Raw genomic sequence first — 22,082 nt, 5'->3', positions numbered from 1 at the left:
GAATGTTATCTGAAGTGTTGGCAGGGATATTACGCAACTAAAATATTCACACTGCTAGTAAGAATGTCAATGGGCCCAGCCTGGTGGCTCAGTGGTTGAGTGTCACCTATGAACCAGAAGGACACATGCCTGGGTTGCAGGCTCAATCCCCATTTGGGGGCGTTCAGGAAGCAGCTGACCAATGATTCTCTCTCCCTCTCCCTTCCTCTCTGAAATCAATAAAATATATATATATTTTTTAAAAACTTAAATAACAAACTTTAAATGAGCAGTTTATGTCAATTATTTCAATCAAGCTAAATTATTTTTGTATATATTATATGTAGGGCAAACGATTCGTCCAAATTTGCACATGAACAACTAAAACTATATTGTAAATTTCTTAAAAGCTTATTTTACTAATTTCCTTTGAATAAGATTTTCAATAACTGAATAGTTATTGAAACTGAATTTTAAAATTAGAATAGTAAGAAAAATAAAGCAAATATAAATACTTCTATTCAAAAACCAATTACATAGTATCTAACCATACAATAAAAATTATTATTAATAAAACATCCATAAAGCCTTTTATATCTGGTTATATGGCAGAAAACAGAAATAAAGTAGTAGTTATAAAATACTGAAAGAAAAATAATTTAGATTTTCTTACACAAGAACTAAAGATTTCCAAAAGAAATCACAATTTATCACCGACACTCAGTTGAGGAGCTTCTGAAAAATATACTTCAAAAATAAGGAAAGCGATTCCAGGAGAACAAAAACTAGCAGGAAACTGGTAAACATGGCAAACCTAAACAAGTATTAATTGCATCAAACAAGAATAAGATGCTTAATTTGGGGAACGGAAAGGAACAAGATAAATTTTAGTACAGAACACCTCTTCCACAGTGAATGACTGAAGCAATCCATCCACAATCGTCTTCTTCTGGAAACGTGTCCCTCTACTATACCTTCAACCACCTACTTGGTTACCAAGTGTCACCAAATTAGCAAAGTGTGGTCCCAGAACGTTGGCCCTAATTTACTGATGGCCCAGAGGTAGGCAAGTGACCCAAGCAGGAGCACAAATAATCTCTAAAAAATTAACAAAAGTAAAGATTAGGGGTCAATAGGTATTGAGCTGTACCAATGAAGAGCTGCATGCCTTGCTGATACCCACCTTGCACTTCTGCTCTCCGTCTGAAACACTTCCTCCCTTTTTTCTATGTGTCCAAACCACATAGACCCAGCTTATGTCTTCCCTTTCCCCCTCACCTAGTCAGCGTTTCCTCTACAAATGACATAAGTGGGAACTACCCTGTTTCCCCGAAAATAAGACAGTGTCTTATATTCATTTTTGCTCCCAAAGATGCGTTAGGTCTTATTTTCAGGGGATGTCTTATTTTTCCATGAATACAGTACACATTTATTGTTAAATGAAAATAAAGGAAATTTATATACGGTACGGTAGTTGTCAACACAAACCAGACAAACTGTGAATCTTACAGTATCAAGAATTTACTCATTTATTCAATGACAATCATGTCATCATCTTCTGGCACATCATCATAACAATCCAATTCCTGAATTTCCTGGTGAATTTCTTGTGACTCCATTTCTTTCAGAATCAGTGAACCAAATCTCTCATGTTTAGCAATAGTAATGTCTTTAAATGAGTACTTCTTGTCAAGTTAGCCTGCTCGCAGTGCATTTGCAATGCAACTGTCAGTGATTTTCTCCCATGAATTCTTCACCCAAGTCACAACTTCTTGCAGTTTAGGTTTCACAAAGTTTCCATGCTGATTTCTCTCCATTCTATTTTCAATGTAGTCATTAATTTCCATGTGCAAATTGTCTTTGAATGGCTTGTTTATTGCAATATCAAGAGTCTGGAGATAGGCCTTATTTTCGGGGGGATGCCTTATATTTCACTCAGAAGGAAACCTGTAAGAAAGCCTTATTTTCGAAGGATGTCTTATTTTCAGGGAAACACAGTAGTAGTTATTCTTGCCCCAAAATACTTAATTTGAAAATAATCAACCCATTAAACCTAGCTTACAGTTAGCTAATAAAGGAGGAAATAGAGGAACACCCTTAAGTGATACCATGAAGGGAGGGGAGGGGAGGGGGAAACAGACAAATCAAGAGGTGATTCATTCTAGATTATAAGAGATCAGAGATTTAACAAATCCTGGTTTGGTGGGGTTGGGTGTAAAAAGCTATATAGACCTTTCAACACAAATGGGGAGACTTAAATATGGATGAATATTAGATTATATTAAGGAATTAGCGATAAGATACTATTAACTATCAATAATATAACTAAGAAAATTAACATAATGGTATTTTGAATATTAAGAAATGGAGATGCATGTTGACATACTTAGGCATAAACAGCTTAGTTTTAAGTGATTCAGCCAAAAATAATATTTATAGATGCAGCAAATATGGCAAGATGTCAACAAATACTGAATCTAGAGGGTCATCAAATATGGATGTTCATTATAATCAATTTTCTGTATGCCTAAATTGTTTCCTAATAAAGGCTAAAGATGCCCATTTTACAAAGGGAAGAAAGGACAAAAGCCTGAAAACTGAAGAACCAAACATTACTTAAATCCCTTTAGTAGCAATAAGGCTAACAAGGAACGAGAGCTCGACCTAAAACATTGCTTAAGACACTGAGTCTACAATGTAATCCAGTTATTTGAGATAAACCTTTAACTGATAGTTCTCTCAAAAGACACATGGAGGGCATGACCAGAAAACCATTCTTTAATGGCATCATATTCAACATAATTCAACAAGGCTCAACATGTTTATATCTTAACCAAACAACAAGTTAATCTGTGAGTCATCCACTTGTTAACTTTATAATTTGCTATTCCATTCAACTACAAATTTTCTCAATCCTGGAAATATACCAGAGAAAATTATACAGTACCATAATTGTGCATTAATAGATTAAATGTTTGCAACTATGCATAAAGCTTCAAAAAGGAAAGGCTCTTTACTTTTTCACTAACCATAATCAAAGAAGTAATATAGGCCAATGCTAAAATGAGAATCGGTTGTTTATAAACATTGATTGATAGCCACATACAATGAAAAAAAAATCACGCCATTAAAAGAATATTTCTTCAATATTCTATACTATAAATTTCTGACACCGAACTCAGAAATTTATAGTATAGAATACTATAGTCTTATTGCTTAAGACTACACAAATGACAAGTGTGTTGCCATTGCCACATAACCCAGCAACAAGTTTTGCAATAAGGAAATATCAAGCAAATAACCCATCCGCAAGTTCCCTGTATGCATCAAGAATAAACTGCACAAGTACAATTGTAACTTTTCTTTTTGTTAATCCTCACATGGGATATTTTTCCCCATTGCTATTCAGAGAGAGTGAAGCGCGGGCGAGGGGGGGAGATATCGACGTGAGACACAGACTGGAGAACGAACCACAACCTAAGTACAGGCCCAGGACTGAAATGGAACCCGCGACCCTCACATCCGCGACCCTCACGGTGCAGGGGGTGGCGCTCCAATGAACTTGAACCACATCGGCCAGGGCATTGTTGTTGTTTTTCCAAGCCAAGAAAATGATTTGTCTAGGCTGCAGCAAAACACACCAAGCAGTCTATGATGGGGCAAATAAGCTACATCTACCTATAGATAAAGAATTTACTCCCAGGAAGAAACTCTCCCCTATTTTCATTTTCCTTAAGTATTTATTTTTGCAAGACGCAGAAATACACTTCTGCAGAAAAGTCATCGTAATCTGGCTTCCCAGATTACCAGCTCGGCCCAGTTCCGGGCTCAGCCTCACGCTGCCGATCTGTACATGGAAGCAGGTCCCCGCTCCTGGGTGACGGGCAGACAATGCCCGGCAGCCCCGGCGCTCAGGAGCCGCGGCCCGGCTGCCCCGCAGCGGAGGCGGACTCGCCCGGCCCTGCCCCGCAGGTGACCGCGAAGGGCGCCAGGCTCCTCCAGGGCCCCGCACAGCCCGCAGCCCGCAGCCCGCAGCCCGCAGCCCGCTCCCCGCTCCCCGCGGGCGCGCGCGCGCGCGCACACACACACACACACTCACGTACACACACAATCACGTACACACACACACGTATACACACACACATACTCACACACAGGCACGTACCGGCCGCTCCGCGGTCGTGGGGAGCCGCAGGCCCAGAGGGGCCTCCGCCGGCCTGGGAGCCCGCCCCTCCGGCCCGCGGCCTGTCGCCGCGCCCCCGTCAGGGAGCCGCGGGTCCAGGGCAGGAGGGGCGCGCGAGGAGTCGGTGCGGGCCGGGGCCGGGCGTCTCTCCTTCACATGAGTCCGGGCTGAGCCGGCGCCCGCGGGGAGACGGGGCCGCGGGAGGCCGGGCAGGAAAGGAGGAAGCCGCTCCGGGCGCCGCCCGCTGCGGAGGAGGCGGGGTGTCTGCTCCTCGGCTGAGGACGCCGGGCCTCCGGACCCGTCCGCGCGAGCCGGGCGACCCCGAACGCCGCTCAGCGGCCACACCGCCCAGCCAGGCGCCGCGGGAGGGCCGCCGGCCGCCACTACACACGGGCCGTGACGTCGGCGTAGAGCGGCCCACGTCACGACCGGCCGGCCCGTGCGCGCGCAGCCCGGCTCCGCCCCGCCGCGGGGAGCGCCCGCGCCTGCGCAGCCCGCCGCTCCCAGCAGCCTTTCCGGCCGGAGCGCGCGTGCGCGTCATCGCGCCGGCGTCCGCTCCGGCGTCCGCTCGGCCCACCGCGGTGCCGACGCCCGCACCCGCAGTCCCTCACGGCATCCGCGGGGGCCGCAGGCGGGAGTCGCGGGCTCGGAGGGCCTGCCACACTCGCCGAGCCCGGCCAGCCACGTGCCGGCGGGAGTGGCGGACCGGGAGGCCGGGACAGAGGGGACCCACCCGCGCCCGTGGCGGAGTTAACCGAGCCCTTCCCGTGTGCTGCTCGCCCGGCGTCCGCGGGGGGCCTCTGTGGACTCGCTGCGCGGTGTGTTCACCCCTGGCTCTGCTCCCCAAGCACCGTCCCTCCGCAGCCCCGCTCCTCGCCGGCGTCCTCCAGCGCCTTCCCGCCCAGCGCGGCTGTGGTCACAGCACGGTGACCCACCCTCCTGCCCGCCGGGCAGCCCCGTCCGCTCCGCAGGCCGGATGGGGTGGAAGCGGCCTCCGCGAGGCCAGCACTGGGGGAGAGGGCGACCTCAAAGCATCTGGGTCTCCTTCCTGGGACTCATCGCAGACCCAGTAGCAGCGGGGTCAGAGGTGCTTGTCACTGAAAGCCTGAGCACAACCAAGGGACTCAGACCCAGCTTCGCAGAGAAACGGATGGGCAGGTGCCAATACCGGAGGGCCTCGAATACAGAGCTGAATAGGAAACCCCACTGGTTTAAAAAGTGGAGGAATTTTAAGGGTCTGTGCATACAAAATCAAGGTCTTTAAAATTCCTTTGGGACCTAACATTCTAAGCCTGAAATGACTGGGGTTTCCGTTAAATTTCTACCTTGTTTTTCACGGCCCTGCCTGACGCACGGAGCGGGCATTTGATAATTAGTACTTGTGTGTTAAGTAATCTAGACGTGGGTTTTTCCTCATGCCTCTGCTCTCTAGCTTCTCTAACCCACCACACCAGGGGCCTCATTCACTACTGGTTTCTTAGAAACACCCCTCATGTATGTTTGAAAATAGTCTCTCTTTTTTTTCACTCTCTTTTTACACTGGTGATTTTTCTTCTTCATTAGACATTAAATCCATTCGCTATTTTAGTATATATGACTACAAATTAATGATCTTGGGGTGTTTTCTTGTTGAAACTTTCAGTCAATATTTTTTTACTTTCCTGCTCTGTGCCTGGTATTGCAGTGATAACATGGTAGTGCCTGCTCCCTCCCAGGAACTCAGAACTTGTGAGGACAGTAGACTGGAAATGGATCGATGCAATGCCCCGTGTATGAGGTACCACAGAAACGGAAAGGATGATGTCACAGGTGTGCCTGGGAAGAGGGAAGGCTTCAGTGAGGCCACTGTATTTGTTTTTCTATTGCTGATAACAAACTGCCATGGGCTTGGTGCTTAAAACAACACCTATTTGTTAGCTCATAGTTCTGTAGCTCAGCATCATGGCGGAATTCTTCTGGTATCACAAGGCTGAAGTCAAGATGTCAGCTGGGCTGAGTTCTCACGGGGGGCCCGAGGAAAGATCTGCTTCCAGCCTCGTTTTGTGTTTGGCAGGATGCAGTTTCTTGTGGTTGTAGGGTTGAGATCCCCATTTTCTTGTAGGCAGTCAGCTGTCGACTTCGAGACTCACCATCTTCAAAGCAACAGATAATGTCTTATACTTCAAACCCCCCTCACACTCTCTTGACTTCCTCTTTTACTACCAGTTGGAGAATACTTTGCTTTTACTTTTATTATTTTTTGTTGTTAATTCTCACCTGAGGATATTTTTTCCATTGATTGTTAGAGAGAGTGAAAGGCAGGGAGGGAGAGAGAAATGCTGATGTCAGAGAGACACATTGATTGGTTTTACTCCTGCATGGGCCTTGACTGGGGTTGGGGATCAAACCTGTAACCCAGGTCTGTGCCCTTAACCAGAAATTGAACCCAAGGCCCCTGGTTTCGCAGGCCTGAACTCTAACCACTGAGAACACCAGCCAGGGCTACCCTCTGCTTTTAAAGAGTTCATATGATTATGAGTTTTAAAGAGTTTTAAAGTTTTAAAGAGTTCATATGGCCTTAAAGTAGGGGTGTCGAACTCAATCAGAGAAGGGGCCAAAATCTACAATCCAGCCTAAATCGCGGGCCGAATGGTTTACTGAACAGTCATAAACTGTCATTGTGATGGAAACGCAGTGGAGTGCAGTGATGACAGCGCGGTGCGGGCCACATTGCAAGGCCTGGCGGGATGGATTTGGCCCGCGGGCCTTGTGTTTGACACATGTGCCTTAAAGTCAACTGTGTTGTGTTACATAATGTAATTATTGAGTACCACCCTAGATAATAAAAGCCCAGCTACTAAATGTCAGAACAACCATTTTACCAGTCGCCATGACATGCACTGACCACCAGGGGGCAGGCGCTCAACTCAGGACCTGCTAGCCCTGCTCTCCCACAGTAAGCCGATCCCTGCAGGCCAAACCCCCCACCAATGCATGAATCCGTGCATAGGGCTTCTACTTTACATTACCTACAGTTATGCAGCTATGTTCAACAGTGGGCAGGGATCACAGGGAAATGAGAATCCTGCATACCACACATGGTAAGCTGAAACTTGGATCAGAGCTAGTTATTTGCTGGGAGAAATAAGGAAGGAGGAGTAGACATCCAGGAAGAGGGAATCAAGTGTGCACAAACTTGAAGTGTGAGAGAACATGCCCTGTCCTGGAAGTGATAAGAGTTGCTGGCCTCCAGGTATCGGGAGAAATGCAGGCAGTGGGTAAAGCCAGAGAAGGAAGGCAGCAGCAGATGAGGAAAAAGGGTGTGCTGGAGTATGCTAAAGAGCATGGTTAAGGAATGAAGGTCTACGCAACCATGCTGGCCAGGAAAGTGATATAAATAGAGTGTTGGTTGGGATGCATTCAGCTGCAAGGAATAAGACATCTGGCCCCAAACAGCTTAAACTGAACTTTATTTTCACAAATAACAAAAATCCAACACATGAATTTAAAATGGGTAAGGGTTGTGAATTGTCATCTCTGCAATCAGAAGATCACTACCTCAGCTCTGAACACGATGATGTCCCACGAAGGAAAGGGGAAGGATTTATTAATTTTCATTCTCCCTTTTAATTTTAGATCAATTTTAGGTTTATTTAAAAATTGAGAAGTTAGTACAGAAAATTTGTATATACCTCATACCTAGTTTATCCTATTTATACTTTACATTATCATGGTACATTTGTCATAATTCATAATCATTAAAGTCCATACCTTATTCAACTTTTCTTAATTTTAACCTACTGTTCTTTTTCTGTTTTAGAATCCCATCCATGATATCACATTATATTTAGTCATCATGTCTCCTTAGGCTTCTCTTGCTGTGAATTCCCTTGTGTTTTATTATTGTTGTTTTGTTTTATTTATTGGTTTCCAAAGAGAAAAACAGATTTGTTGTTCCACTTATTTATGAATTCATTGGTTGCTTCTTGTATGTGTCTTGACCTGAGATTGAACCCACAACCTTGGCATATTAGGACAATACTCTAAACAACTGAGCAACCCATCCAGAGCAGACTTCCCTTGTTCGACCTTGACAGTTATTTTCAGAATATTTTTTTATTTTTGTTATTAAATTATGTGTACATATCTTACCATTACAGAATATTTTTATTTTTAAATTGGAGTTGACATATTAGGTCTAGTAATAATTAATGTCGTTTTCTAATACCTTTTTTTAAAATCGAATTTATTTAAACAATACAACAAAATTTAATCAACAATATAGTTGCCGTTGTTTTCTACTACTTGTGCCCAACGCTCAGGAAGCGTTTTAATCCCTCTGTTGTAAAATTCTTGTGATTTTGATGCAAAAAATTCGGTCAATGCATTTTTGAGGCATTCTTCATTATTAAATTTTTTTCCAAGAAGAAAGTTTTGCAAAGAACGAAACAAATGGTAATCGGAAGGGGCAATATCAGGAGAATATGCAGGTTGAGGGAGAACTTCCCATTCCAACTGGCGCAGTTTTTCAGCAGTGATTCTTGCAGTATGCGGTCGTGCGTTATCGTGGTGAAGAATTACGCCCTTCTGATTAATCAGCGCGGATTCTTTTTCTCTTAAAGCTTGGGCTAACCTTTCCAATTGGGCACTGTACACTGCACTTGTAATGGTTTGGTTAGATGGTAAAAGTTCATAATGAAGAATTCCTTTAAAATTCCACCAAACACACAACATCACTTTTTTCGCATGCAAGTCAGGTTTTGGCGTGGGCTGCGGAGCCTCATTTTTGTCCAACCATTGAGGCCGCCTTTTCAAATTAACATACAGCACCCATTGTTCATCTCAGGTAACAATTTGCTCTAAAAACGGCAAACAGTTTTGACGAGAGAGGAGCGAACTGCAAATTGTGACTCTGATTACGGTTGTTGTCGGTCAACTCATGAGGAACCCATTTTCCAAACTTTTGGACTTTGCCAAGTGCACGCAATTGATTGGAAATTGTTTTTTGTGAACAATTTAAAGTCGCAAGCTCTTGTTGGGTAATTTGAGGATTTTGCACCAAAAGAACTTGAAGAGCTTCTTGATCAAAATTAGACACACCGCCTCGATCACTCTTGTCATCTAACGAAAAATTTCCCTCGCGAAATTTCTCAAACCAACGCTGGCATTTTCTGGCACTAACTGCATCTTGCCCAAGAGCACTACAGATGTTTTTTGCAGCCTCACTTGCTTTTCTTCCTAATTGGAACTCGTAAAGCATGCAGTGCCGAATATGCTCTTCATCCGCCATCTTCTTAGCCCTAGTTTTGCAACAAAAACCAAACCAAACACAAACTTTTTCAAGCAAAACTTGTTAATTGCACTTCACACGTTCTGTAGATACCACGTGTTTGAAGGTTATGTCAATACAAGTCAACACCAAGCAAGATTTTAAACGAATGTTTAAAAACGACATTAGTTATTACTAGACCCGATAGAATATTACAATATATTAGTTCAGGTGTACAACCTCATTATTAGACATTTACATACTTACAAAGTTATCACCATGATAAATCTAATAACCATCTGACACCATACATTTATTACAATATTATTGTCTATATATTCTCTGTGCTGTACTTTACTATTTTATAACTACCAATTTGTACTTTTTTTTAAAAATATATTTTATTGATTTTTCATAGAGAGGAAGAGAGAGGGATAGAGAGTTAGAAACATCGATGAGAGAGAATCATCTGCCCTTGCACACCCCCGACTAGGGATGTGCCCGCAACCAAGGTACATGCCCTTGACCAGAATCGAACCTGGGACCTTTCAGTCCGCAGGCCAACGCTCTATCAACTGAGCCAAACCGGTCCCGGCCCAATTTGTGCTTCTTAATCCCTTCAATTTTTTCACCCATCTCCCCTCAACACCCCTTCAATCTGGCAACTGTCAAAATGTTCTCTATGAGCTTGTTTCTGTTCTTCTTGTTCATGTATTCTGTTTTATAGATTTCACATATAAGTGAAATCATCTGTCATTTGTCTTTTTCTGTCTGACTTCTTTCACTCAGCACAATACCCTCTAGGTCTACCCATGCTGTTGCAGATGCAAGATTTCATTCTTTATGTCTGAGTCATATTCCACTGTATATATATACCACTTTTTTTTTTTTAAACATTCATTTATTGATGGACACTTCGGTTGTTTCCATTCTTGGCTATTGTAAATAATGCTGTAATAAATATTTGGATGTATGTTTTTCTATTTAATGTTTTGCGTTTTTTGGACAAATACCAAGAAGTGGAGTTGCTGGGTCCTTCTTCATTGTTATAGTCTTTAAAGTTTCTTTTGACTGGTGTTGGTATTACAATTTCAGCCTTTTTTTTTTTTTTTTTCCTATTCCCATTTTTTAAAATTGATTTCAGAGAGGGAGAGATAAGAAACATCAATGATGAGAGAAAATCATTGATTGGCTGCCTCCTGCATGCCCCCTACCAGGGAGCAAGCCCAAAACCCAGGTATATGCCCTGACCGGGAATTGAACAGTGACCTCCTGGTTCATAGGTTGATGTTAAATCACTGAGCCATGCCCCACCAGGCTCCATTTAAAAAAAAAAAATAGATTTTTATTTATTTAAGAGAGAAAGGGAAAAGGAGAGATACATTAGTCAACCCCCGAGCCACGCCAGTCGGGCTTCTGTTTCCATTTTTTTCCATTTTCATTAAATATATTTTTCCATTTCTTTATTTTCAGTCTGTATGTGTCTTTCAATCTGAAGTGGGTCTCTTATAGAAAGCATATATAAGGATCTTGTTTTGTTAGCCCTCCAGCCACTCTATGTCCTTGATTGGACCATTTAATCCATTTGCATATAAGGTAATTATTGATAGATATGTATTTATTGCCATTTTTAATTCATAGTTTTGGTCTTTTTCTATGTTTTCTAAAAGAAGATCCTTTAACATGTCTCATAATACTGATTTGGTGGTAATGAGATTAACCTTTTTCTTTTCTGGAAAGCTCTTTATCTGTCCTTTGAGTCTAAATGATACCTTCACTGGGTAAAATAATCTTGGTTGTAGGTCCTTGTTTTTCATCACTTTGAATATTTTATTTCAATCTCTTCTGGCCTACAAAGTTTCTATTGAGAAATCAGCTGATAGTCTTATGGGAGCTCCCGTGTAGGTAAATGACTGCTTTTCTCTTGCTGCTTTTAAGATTCTCTCTTTGTCTTTAACCTTTGGTATTTTAATTAGGATGTGTCTTGGGTTGGTTGTGTTTGAGACTCTGAACTTGCTGGACTTGTATGTCTATTTACTTCACCATGTTAGAGAAGTTTTTGGTCATTTTTTCACATTGGTTTCCAATTTCTTGCTCTCTTTCTTCTCTTTCAGATACCCTCATGATGTGAATGTTGGTACACTTAAAGTTATACCAGAGGCTCCTTATACTATCTTCCTTTGGGAGGAGGTATTATTTGTGCTGTTCTGATTAGGTGTATTCTGTTTCCTTATCTTCCAAAATGCTCATTTGATTCTCTGCTTTATTTACTCTCTATTGATTCTGTGTAATGTATGCTTCATTTCAGATATTGTATTCTTCATTTCTGATGGGTTCTTTTATGTTTTCTATCTCCATTTTTGTTTTCTATCTCTTTGCTGAAATTCTCACTATTTCTATATTCTTCCCCTAAGTTCATTGAGCATCCTTATAATCAATGTTTTGAAGTCTGCTTATGGTAGATTGATTGTCTCCATTTAGTGTAGTTCTTTTTCTGGAGTTTTGTTCTGTTCTTTTATCTGGGACTTGTTTTTTTTTGTCTCTCATTTTAGCTGTTTCCCTGGTGTTTGTTTCTATGTATTACATAGAACTGTTGTATCTTCTGGATGTAGTAGAGTGGGCTAAAGTAGTAGTATCCTGTACGGCCTCCTGATTACCTCCTGCTATAGCTTGGAACTCCAGATGCACCCCTTATATGGGCTGTGTGCACCCTTCTGTTCTAATTGAGCCTTGGTTGACCTGGCACATTTACTCCCAGGGGAAGGATTTACTCCCAGGCCAATCAACTGTGAGTACTAGCCATGATGACAGTGGAGGATCTGCTATCAGGAGCTGACCCCATAGAGCAGGACTCACTTCAGCATGGCTCATGTACCTGACAAGTCCACACCTTGAGTGTGTCGCTTTTGGAGGTGGTTGGGAGGTGTTTCGGTGTGGTATGTAGCTGTCCAAAGAGTACACTGTCTCTGGGGCCTCCTGGGAAGTACAGACCAAGGTCAACTGCTGCCTGTGCTTTGCCCAGGATCACACAGCATGAGCTACAGAGTAATCTGAAGATGGGTGCTATTTGTGCTGGGCTTGGAAATGCCTGGGAGAGGCCAAGCTTAGAGCCAAGGCCAGATGCCACTAATGCTGGCCCATGGCCAGTTAGTAAGAGGTAGGGGTATGCAGATGCCAGATGCTGCTTGTTTTAAAGATTTTAGAAAACTGCAAAGCATGAGCCAAGACAGGCAATTTATATGAAAACAAAAACAAAACACTGGAAATGGCTTACATAGGCCAGAAAGTTGGGTGGGCCAGGGTCCCAGGGAATCATCAGGATGGGGTGAACAGTGTAAGCCAGATGATATGGCACCTGCCTGCCGGTTCTGTGGATGGAGAGCTTAGAAATGGTATGATAGTTTCCACCAGCACTTCTGTCTGTGAGAAAGCTGCCCCTCCAGCTCTTGCCCTGTTGCCAAACAATTCATTTCCTCCCCATATGTCCCTGGTGAGTAAGTCCAAGTAAGTCTGCACTGGCCCTTTAAGAGGAAAATCTGGGTCTGCAGCAGCCTCCATGTCACTCAGCCACTATCCTCCTGGTTTTTCTACTAGAAGTTATGGGGACTCCTTTTCCTGGCACTGGAACCCTGAGCTGGGGTTGCTAGTGTGGGGCTGGGATTCTTTGCTCCTCAGGAGGGACCTCTGCAGCCAAGATATTTCTCCCGATTTCTATCTGCCACTCAGGTGTGGAGCTAGCCCGCTTCACACTCACCCTCTTCTGTCAGCCTCAGTGTGTCTTCTTCAGTATGGCCTTAGCCAGAGGACTCGTGTTCAGCTAGATTTCAGGACATTCTGAATGATGGTTGTTCTGTAGTTTACTGTGATTTTGATGTGTTTGTTGGAGGTTCTGAGTAACAAATTAATGCTGCCATCTTGATTGGAGACCTGATAGTTCTGAGGAGTACTAGGTAGAATAATCCTCTGTTGTTGCTTATCTGATGTTGTTCTCTTGGTTAGATTTGAGTTATGGGCTTGGAGAATGAAGGGCACAGAGGGAAAGTGCCATTCAAGGGTACATTCTATCAACATGAGCTCCCTCATTTACTTATGTAAATTACTTTCTTAAGTAATTTTACTATCTTTTGCTATAACTTGATTTCTTCACATTGGAAACTTCTTCGGTTTCTTCCTTCGCATCCTGGAAGCTCAGCAGGCTGGCCTGCGGTGCCCCTTTGTTCTCCTCGGCCTCCTGCGCGGTTTCAGCCTGTTGCCGGGGTCAGCGCCGCCCAGGAAGCCGCCCCCAGCCTTGGCTCCGTGGCCCGTGATCAGCGGTCGAGGGCCCAGCGGCACCTCCCCCCCTGGGGGCCCTGTCACCCGGCTCCTTGCCGGCACCCGGCTTGCCTGTGCCAGGCAGTGGCTCCCGCTCCTCATCATATTCTTCCCAGTCTGGAGGTTTTGTCTCCTTCCCGCTGGGGCAGTCTAGCATCGGAGTCAACAGACTGTCCTCTGCGCGCAATGTGCGTGACTCTGGGGGCTCCGCCTTTCGCCGCTCCCCTGGGATTCCGCCTCACAGCCCCGTCTCTCTCTGTTTGAGCCTGGGTCCCCAGGGTCTGGCCTAGAACTGGGGTTCAGTGCTGTCGGTCCTGGGGTTCAGCCCAGTTCGGGGTTTTTATTTCCTTCCTGCTAGAGAACGCCAGGCAGCACCCAGCCCTCTCCTCCTCTCCGGCTGCGACTTCTCCACGCGCACGTGCATGCGTGCATGCAACATGTCTCCCTACCTTAGGCTTTCTCAGCTCCTCTGATTTTCCTTCTGGTTTTCTCTTTCCTTCTTGTTGTAGAATTTTCAGTCAGTCGACTTCCTGTAGCTCTGGGCAATGTCCATTTTATATTTTAATTGTATTTTATTGAGATTGTTGTGTGCGGCTGCGGTTAGATGTTTACCTTTGCAGCCATCTTGGTTTCTCCCATCAACACTACCCCTGACCAGGAATAAAATCTGTAATCTTGGTGTATGGGGATAACACTTTAATCAAGTAGAAAATGAACTCTGTATTATGGGGGAGGGAGGGTATGTGCTCAGCTAAAATTTGATTATTATGGGAAGAAGAGAATGGACTTAGGGACACTATTAGCAGACTCTAATGCAAAAACAAAAGGACAGTCTGCTGAGGGGTGATATGAGACTGTCCTTAATGAAAAGAGAATCCAAAGCATACCTAAACTGAGTTCTTGGTTTCTAATGTCATCTATATATATAAAAAACCCTAATATGCAAGTTGACCAAATGGTGGAATGACCTGCGGAATGACCCGTCAACAAGGGGCGGGGGCTGGGCTGGCCAGCAGGTGGTGCCAGGCCACCAACCAAGGCAGGGGCCAGCGGGGTTCAGAAAAAACAAGATTTAAAATTATTAGATTTTAAAATTTATTCTTAAAAATATAAAAGTTTATTAATTAAAAAAAAAAAAAAAAAAGCCGAAACCGGTTTGGCTCAGTGGATAGAGCGTCGGTCTGTGGACTAAAAGGTCCCAGGTTCGATTCCGGTCAAGGGCAAGTACCTTGGTTGAGGGCACATCCCCAGTAGAGGGTGTGCAGGAGGCAACTGGTCAATGTTTGTCTCTCATCAATGTTTCTAGCTCTCTATCCCTCTCCCTTCCTCTCTGTGAAAAATCAATAAAATATATATATATATATACTAAAAAAAAAAGGAAATTAAAAAAACTGATGAACAATATTAACTGTTGATTATAATAGAATCAGAGATACGGGAGGGGAGTGGACTGACATTTCTCGGGGGGAAGGGGAGTGGTGGATGCGGGAAGAGACTGAACATAAACTGTGCACCTATGGATGAGGACAATGGGGGTTTGGGAGGGGGCGGAGGGTGGGGTGGGAACCTGTTGGAGGGGGGGGAGAAATGAGGAACCTTTGTAATAATATGAACAATAAAGATTGATTAAAAAAAATAATTCCTGGTCAGGACACATAAAAGAATCAACCAACAAATACATAAATAAGTGGAACAACAAATTGATTTATCAAAAAAACAAGCAACAATAAGGAGTCAATTTCCCAGCCTCTCTTGCTGCTAAATATGGCCATGTGACTAAGTCCTGGCAAAAGAAGAATCAGAGGAAGTGTCCATCCAGAAACCTTCCTGAGAGACCCTTGCTCAAGAGACCACTGCTCTTACCCCTGTTTTTATCCCTTCCTCCACCCTGAAATACCCAGGCTAGTTGGGAAAATGAGGACAAGGTGCCACTCACAGAAATGGTGGAGCTGGAAACAAACCCCCTTCCTAGTCTGGCCAGAGGGCTCCCTACTTTCCCAGAGAGCAGATCCGTGTTCCTGGTAGCTGAACCTACTACTAGTAGCTTCTTAGTGCCTGGAGCTGTGCCTGAAAAGGAGTTCACATTCCCGCGATGGCTTCAGCCTGCAGGAGGTTTGCCTGGGGCTGGCGCACTGGCAGGCTGTGTCTAGCTAGAAACTGAGGCCAGGGGACAAGGGAGATGGGGATGGTGTGACTGCCCGAGAACACATGGACGAGCAGGAAGTGGGGACCCAGAGCAGGGCCCTCAGGCGGACAGTGCTGTATAAATGACCTTTGGCAAATCTATTATTATACTTTCACTCCCAGGGAAGTTGGGTGGAAACTCACTTTACTGTTTCAAAACCAAACATAAAAAGTGCTTCCACAATCAAAGAAAATCATATCTGGGATTTCTGCTGCTTGAAGTTGCCCAAGAGTATTCTGAGTGTGGAGAGAGGCCTACGACAAGCTTTCTAACAGGATTAATGGTCCTGAATTTTCTGTGATCTTGATCTCATCTCTAATTCTTTCATCAGCTGCCAGTATGTATATTTTTAAATTGTTTGTTACATATTTCACATTATGTTATGGATATTAATAATAGAATATGTGGAAAAACTAATCACTCCTTCTGTAGCTCTGTTTCCATCCAGTCTTTTCTGCATACTATTAGGTCTAGTAATAATTAATGTCGTTTTCTAATTCCTTTTTTAAATCGAATTTATTTAAACAATACAACAAAATTTAATCAACAATATAGTTGCTGTTGTTTTCTACTACTTGTGCCCAACGCTCAGGAAGCATTTTAATCCCTCTGTTGTAAAATTCTTGTGATATTGATGCAAAAAATTCGGTCAATGCATTTTTGAGGCATTCTTCATTATTAAATTTTTTTCCAAGAAGAAAGTTTTGCAAAGAACGAAACAAATGGTAATCGGAAGGAGCAATATCAGGAGAATATGCAGGTTGAGGGAGAACTTCCCATTCCAACTGGCGCAGTTTTTCAGCAGTGATTCTTGCAGTATGCGGTCATGCGTTATCGTGGTGAAGAATTACGCCTTTCTGATTAATCAGCGCGGATTCTTTTTCTCTTAAAGCTTGGGCTAACCTTTCCAGTTGGGCACTGTACACTGCACTTGTAATGGTTTGGTTAGATGGTAAAAGTTCATAATGAAGAATTCCTTTAAAATTCCACCAAACACACATCACCACTTTTTTCGCATGCAAGTCAGGTTTTGGCGTGGGCTGCGGAGCCTCATTTTTGTCCAACCATTGAGGCCGCCTTTTCAAATTAACATACAGCAGCCATTGTTCATCTCCGGTAACAATTTGCTCTAAAAACGGCAAACGGTTTTGACAAGAGAGGAGCGAACTGCAAATTGTGATTCTTTGATTACGGTTGTTGTCGGTCAACTCATGGGGAACCCATTTTCCAAACTTTTGGACTTTGCCAAGTGCACGCAATTGATTGGAAATTGTTTTTTGTGAACAATTTAAAGTTGTCGCAAGCTCTTGTTGGGTAATTTGAGGATTTTGCACCAAAAGAGCTTGAAGAGCTTCTTGATCAAAATTGGACACACGGCCTCGACCACTCTTGTCATCTAACAAAAAATTTCCCTCGCGAAATTTCTCAAACCAACGCTGGCATTTTCTGGCGCTAACTGCATCTTGACCAAGAGCACTACAGATGTTTTTTGCAGCCTCACTTGCTTTTCTTCGTAATTGGAACTCGTAAAGCATGCAGTGCCGAATATGCTCTTCATCCGCCATCTTCTTAGCCCTAGTTTTGCAACAAAAACCAAACCAAACACAAACTTTTTCAAGCAAAACTTGTTAATTGCACTTCACACGTTCTGTAGATACCATGTGTTTGAAGGTTATGTCAATACAAGTCAACGCCAAGCAAGATTTTAAACGAATGTTTAAAAACTACATTAATTATTACTAGACCCGATAGTAGATCTTTGTTGTGCTGGTGTTTTTATTTTTTGATACATTTTTAAATTTTTTTAGGTAGCTGTGATCATCCTATGAATGCATTGTGTATCCCACTTTTTCTCTGACACAGAATAGTTTTACTTTATTTTCTCTTATAAACAAATTTGAATATAGTATTTGATATGTATGCTTAAAATTTTAACTTTATTCTAGTGTTTTATTAAAGATGTTCATAAAATAGATACAGAATTAATGGCAGTTTCTAGGTACTGGGAAATGCAGTGGAAAGATGGTTTTTGCCCTTAGTGTTTGTGGAAAAATTAGAATGACCATGTGAGACCTCTAAGCTAACTTAAATCTGAGAAGTGAAACTCATAAGGAAGGACGGTCCCTTTCACCTTCTGTAGTGCTTGTCCCAGTGTTGGCTAATTTTTCTCACTTTCATGATACAGTTCTACAATGCAGAAGGAATATTATGGATTATGGTTTTGGGGGGGGGAACTTCCTATTTTGAAAAAGGACTCAAATGTGCTTAAATCATATGGGTTATGTAAGTTAGTGCATCCTAAGTCTTTACACTAAAAGATATGCCTTTAAACATCAAGTTGCTAATAATATTTCATTTTTTTAATATTGTATTTGTTTTAGAACTTGGCTGTTAGCTTGGGGCCTCTGGTGGTTCCCACCACTGCAGTATCACTCGCTGGTCATCCTCCTGCTTCTGTCATGTGTCTTATCTTTCTCCTGTTTATATTATCTGTCTATTCTCTTCTTCCTCTTTCCTCTTCTCTCTCTGCCTCTTCTCGTCTCTTTAATTTACCATATTTTCTTAGTTTTCTCAAACATCCTGAAAAATGCATCAGCAGAATTATAATTCCCATTTGCATATGAGGAAAACATGGCAGAGGAAGGTTGAGTGGCCGTAGCCAGGCCCCTGGGACACCTAGTGGAGCAGCCTTCGAAGGGGTCCATGTGTCTGACCCTCCAAGTGCCTGGAGTCTCAGGGTTTCTCCCTGACCCCAGATCCCACTCTCCTCACTGGCTGCCTAAGGCCCAGGGCACCACTCCCTGCCTGCCCCCTCCAGGTTCTGCTTGCCTTTCTTGAAACCATTGGCTTTCTTCACTCCCAGCCCCCCTATCCCCCTTCAGGGTTGGTTTGCAGCCCCCTGAACCCCCTCAGTATGCCATCAGGGGGTTGGCACCAGCAGAGAAAAGAGGAAGTCATTCTCATACTTGTGACTCATCCTACCCGCACGGATGTGAGGTGGCACCTTTTACCCTGGTTCCTAGAAGTCAAGTCACAGAATTAGTGTCCTTTCTTCATCAGGCCAGCCTGGCTGAAGTGAGCGGGCCAGGCTCAGTACCCGGAGGGAGCAATACCATGAGCCCCAGCCCACAGGCTGCTCAGGCCAGCCTCAGACTGAAGGGGAAAATTAGACATTTGGGGAACCAGCTATCTGAATCTGTGCTAATAGCCTGCCTTCTGACGTACACCCTTGCTTGGCGATAAACATGCATTCATGCTTGCCAATAAACTCTCTTCTTTAAAAAAAAAAAAAAAAAAAAAAAAAAAAAAATATATATATATATATATATATATATATATATATATATATTAAAATTAATTTTTTACAGAGAGGGATAGAGTTAGAAACATCAATGAGAGAAGCATTGATCAGCTGCCTCCTGGGGATGTGCCCTGACCAAACCGAACCTGGGACCCTTGAGTCCATAGGCCGAGCTCTATCCACTGAGCCAAACAGGTTAGGGCAATAAACTCCATTCTTATCAAGTTCCATTCTTATCTGTGATGCCTGTCCTGCCTTGCAGAACCTGTTTCCTGGAATACTCCCATTTTACAGAGGCCATAAACCATGAACCATTTACAGTCCCCAGTGCTGGCAGGCCTCTGGGTGTGGTCTCACCTCCCCCATTCTAACCCCTGGGGGGCTGCAAAGCCCGCTAAGGGTCCTGAAGCCTGATCCCCATTTGGTGGACAAAGAACTGAAGGGTATAAAGGGAGAGCTTCGTCCATATTCATCACTCAGGACTTGGAGATTGACTCCCCTGAGTCACGGCACTGGTGCAATCTGTAATAAAGGCTGCTTTTCTGAATATCCTCCGAGTGCCCGGCTGATTAATTCTCCCGACTGCCTGGCAGCGTATCTACAAGAGAGTGGGACTGTGCCTCACTGTGCCTCACACAGTGGCTGCCCTGCTGTGGCAAGGTCTGACCCTCGCCAGGCTGGACCGAGAGCACTAGAGTTAGCAGAGACGGGAACCTGCCCTTCTTGGCCTCTCACTCCTTAGCATCTTCGTCTGAAGACAGAAGGCCTGCTGCCCTGGGACTGTGGTGGACACCAGTGGGAACACATGGCACCGGTCCCCATCTGCTGCCCGCCCAGGAGCCCCAGAGCAGGCAGGCCCTTCAGCATGCAGGGTGCCCAAACATGACCGGCAGGCAGCTATTTTCAGGGAAACCAACTCTGAAATTGTGGCCCCACTTAATTTAGTCACACCTTTAATCCCTGGAGTTCCCTCCGATGATTAGGCTCCCATTAGCCAGTAGGCCAGTCAGCCTTGAACACTGCAGGATCTGTGCCAGGAAAAATCCATGCAATTTTCTGTTGCTATGGAGACACACTCTCCCTTCTGGAGCTCCTGGGACCACCCTTTCCCTGCCATTCCTCCCCTTCCTCCCTCGCTCCCAGCTGTCCTGGAGACCCAGTCTCCCTCCAACCTCCTCCTCTCTGGGAGAGATTCTTCACATCAAAGCAAGAAGGGCTGAGAGATGTTAACCTCTGGATGAAAAACGAGAAGGAGTTCCAGGGAAGTAACTTCGCGGGTGACCTGATCTTGCATTCCTAATGGGCAGGGCAGGGTGGGTAGTCATGCCCAGGCCTATACTTTTTAGTGAAAGGTTTTAAGCCAGTCCTACCACCGTCCTTGTGCATCTAGGTTAACACACCTTTGAAAAGGAAAGCCATCCCCATGAGAGCACACACTCTTGCTAACTATCCTGTAATCCAATGCGGACTTTGCTTCCTGCCACCTCTATGTAGGTCCTCTCTTTAATTTCAAATGCATAAGAAAAGATGCAAAAACAGCTATTCCCTGGAGCATTTGAGATCTTGCTCCCTGGATATGTCATCAGTTTAGTTCAAATGAACTCATTAAAATTATCTACAGGTTTGGACTTTCTTACATTGAAGCAAAATGGAGGTTTATGGATTTGTGAAATTTGTAGAGATATTTCTGAGCAGAGAAACTGCACTGTCTGGTCGGCCTGGCCTGGGTCCCCTACCCAGTGAACCTGCTAGAAGTTCTCTACAGTCTTCAAAGGTCACTCCCTGAGCCTCCCAAGCCCTGTGTCCTGGCTACCTTTCACTTCACCTTCTGCCTTACAGCTCTGTCGGTTAAGGAGCCGGAAGCCAGGACGCAACCCAGGAACAAGGAGTACGGCGAGCGCCCGGATTGGCGATTCTCAATCCCGCTCTCCAGGGGAGGACCAGGCTGCTGCGGAAGCGCCAGAGCAGGGCAGCTTGGCCACAGTGAGCAGGTCTGTGGGCGCCCGGGAGGCCGGCTGAGGGGCGCAGTGTCAGCCCCCGGAGATGCTTCTGGCCGGACCTGAGCCACTGACAGGGAAGCTCTGGTGGGCACTGGCAGGGTAAATGACCCGGGCATGCTGACCTAAAGGAAGAGGAGGAGAAAGCCCTCCCTATGGGGAGTGCCAGGAGAGGAGTGGTGGGGTAGGAAATTCACAATGGACAGGAAGCCAGCGGTGAAAGCTTGATGGGGAACCAGATACTTAAAAAGTCTCTGCTCTCAAGAACATGAAGGAGAATGGAAACGAGTGGAGAAACCTGGCAAACACCACCTTCCCCAAGGGAAACACCCACAGCCTGCACTGAGGCTTCCAGAGTCACCCGCTGCTGCCCACCCGCCAAGGAGCGACTGCACAGCTTGCCGCCGGAGCCCGCTGCCCGCTGCCCGGAGCCTGGTGCCCGGTGCCCAGAGCCCGCTGCCCGCTGCCCAGAGCTCGCCGGTGCCCGGAGCCCGCTGCTTGGTGCCCGGAGCCCGCCAGTGCCCGGAGCCCGCTGCCTGGTGCCCGGAGCCCGCTGCCTGGTGCCTGGAGCCCGCCGGTGCCCGGAGCCCGCTGCTTGGTGCCCGGAGCCCGGTGCCGCAGCTGCCGCCCGCCAAGAGGGGCTTCTAACTCAAAAAGTGCCCACCTCCTGGGGTGACGCTGGATAAAAGTCAGCTTGGCTCTGACTTCCGGCCTCGCTGTGTGAACTCAGGCAAGCTGCTTCACCGCTCAAGTTCCAGTCCTGAGGGGAGAGGGACACCTGCTCAGTGAAGCAGTTCCACTCCTAGGACGTGCCCACGTCCCACGTGGTTCCGGGCTCAGGGCTCAGGTTCGTCTGGAGGAGGCCATGCACAAACAAA

At 44.9% G+C, this 22,082-nt stretch overlaps 1 protein-coding gene across 4 annotated transcripts in view; it reads right to left on the bottom strand.

The window, feature by feature from the left end:
* The window catches only part of MAP3K2 (mitogen-activated protein kinase kinase kinase 2), a 75,001-nt gene extending 70,419 nt beyond the window's left edge, over positions 1-4,582 (bottom strand). For 2 of the 4 annotated variants that reach the window (XR_006740421.1, XM_036420285.2), the window contains exon 1: positions 4,145-4,581. The gene's annotated coding sequence lies outside the window, so the exon portion shown is untranslated. Of the gene's footprint in view, positions 1-4,144 lie in introns of all 4 variants that reach the window. The other 2 variants (XM_045575123.1, XM_036420286.2) reach the window with 1 other exon arrangement.
* Positions 4,583-22,082: the final 17,500 nt, after the last annotated feature.

Source organism: Pipistrellus kuhlii, unplaced genomic scaffold (assembly GCF_014108245.1).
Source record: "Pipistrellus kuhlii isolate mPipKuh1 unplaced genomic scaffold, mPipKuh1.p scaffold_m20_p_66, whole genome shotgun sequence".
In the NCBI taxonomy this organism is placed as follows: Eukaryota; Metazoa; Chordata; class Mammalia; order Chiroptera; family Vespertilionidae; genus Pipistrellus; species Pipistrellus kuhlii.
This window is presented reverse-complemented; position numbering and strand designations above follow the sequence as displayed.